Consider the following 1,444-nt stretch of genomic DNA (forward strand, 5'->3'; position numbering starts at 1 on the left):
TGTGTATTTGTGAGTGTTACTGATTTTGTTATGCATGTACTAAAAAAATGTAAATCAGCTCAAATGTGATGAGATTTATTGCTTAGAGTCACATGACCTGCTTACTTCTGATTGGTTGCTGTCGATGTCGATGATACTAGCTTCGGGCTTCCAGCCTCAGTGAATGACTACAAGATGTCGTTAGAGGATAAGTGTTGGACTGTGTTTGAGTATAGCGATCATAAAGAAGCTGTTCGCTTGCTACCATTAGTGGCAGAACCGAATAAAATTGAAAGAGGAAGGGACCGTCTACTTCATTTGTCCTCAAGGAATGGCTGGTTAGATGTTACAAAAGATCTCATTACTAAATATCACTGTGACCCACACGAAAGAGATGGTATGGGTTGGACTTGTCTTCATTATGCTGCAGCAGATAATCATGTTGATGTGATGAGATATCTCATTGATGAGTGTCACTGTGATCCAATGACTGTTAACAGGTGGGGGCGGACACCTCTTCACGATGCTGCTTGTCGGGGTCGATCTGTAGCTGTTGAATATTTACTATCAACTGGTAAATTTGATCCATTGGCTAAAGATAATGATGGGGACACACCATTTAAACTAGCTAAGGAGTATGGTAACATTGATACTCTTTTTGTCTTCAAGAAGTTTCATGACATTAAAATATCTCATCCAGTTGATTCCTATGTTAACGTCCTCCTTGTGGGTAATCCTGGAGCTGGTAAAAGTACTCTTAGTCATGTCATCAATGACACAGCTACTGGCTCTTTTGTTCTTGGTTCCTTTAGAAATGTTGGAAGGGTAGTGCCCTGTACTGCTGGCATCATTCCTTATAAACTACAACACAGGACACTGGGTAACATCATTCTTCATGATTTTGCTGGTCATTCAGAATACTACTCCAGTCACAGTGCTGTCATTGAGAATCTGTTACAAGGTTCTGGTGGTGTGTTCCTGATAGTAGTCAATATATTAGAGAAGGAAGCAGTCAAACAGCTTCATCAGTGGCTAACAGTTGTGAGAAATGAAGCACAGAAATCTCTTAATCATTGCCATGTTATTGTAATAGTCAGCCATGTGGATGAGATAAGTAATCCTGTTGAAAGGAGAAGGAGAAAGGAAGAAATACAGGAGATTATTATGAAGGAAAAATGTGATAGTGTCTTCTTAGATTGTCGTAAGCTTGGTGGGAGTGGTTTGGATTCCTTCTTCAATAAGTTGTGTAGTGCCTGTGAGTCCATTCGTAGTACAAGTGGAAGGAATTTTAGTCTTTATTGTTACATGATGTATGGTGTACTGGAGGAAAGGAAAGAGAATATACTGACCCTCTCTGATGTAATGTCTGCTGGTAAGGACAATGATGATTACTTTATACCAGATAAGAGAGAAGACGTCTTGGATGTTCTTCATTTGTTGCACTCAACTGGTTTGATCAGTGTTC

The sequence above is a fragment of the Amphimedon queenslandica genome, unplaced genomic scaffold (genome assembly GCF_000090795.2).
Source record: "Amphimedon queenslandica unplaced genomic scaffold, v1.1 AMPQUscaffold_12467, whole genome shotgun sequence".
Classification (NCBI taxonomy): Eukaryota; Metazoa; Porifera; class Demospongiae; order Haplosclerida; family Niphatidae; genus Amphimedon; species Amphimedon queenslandica.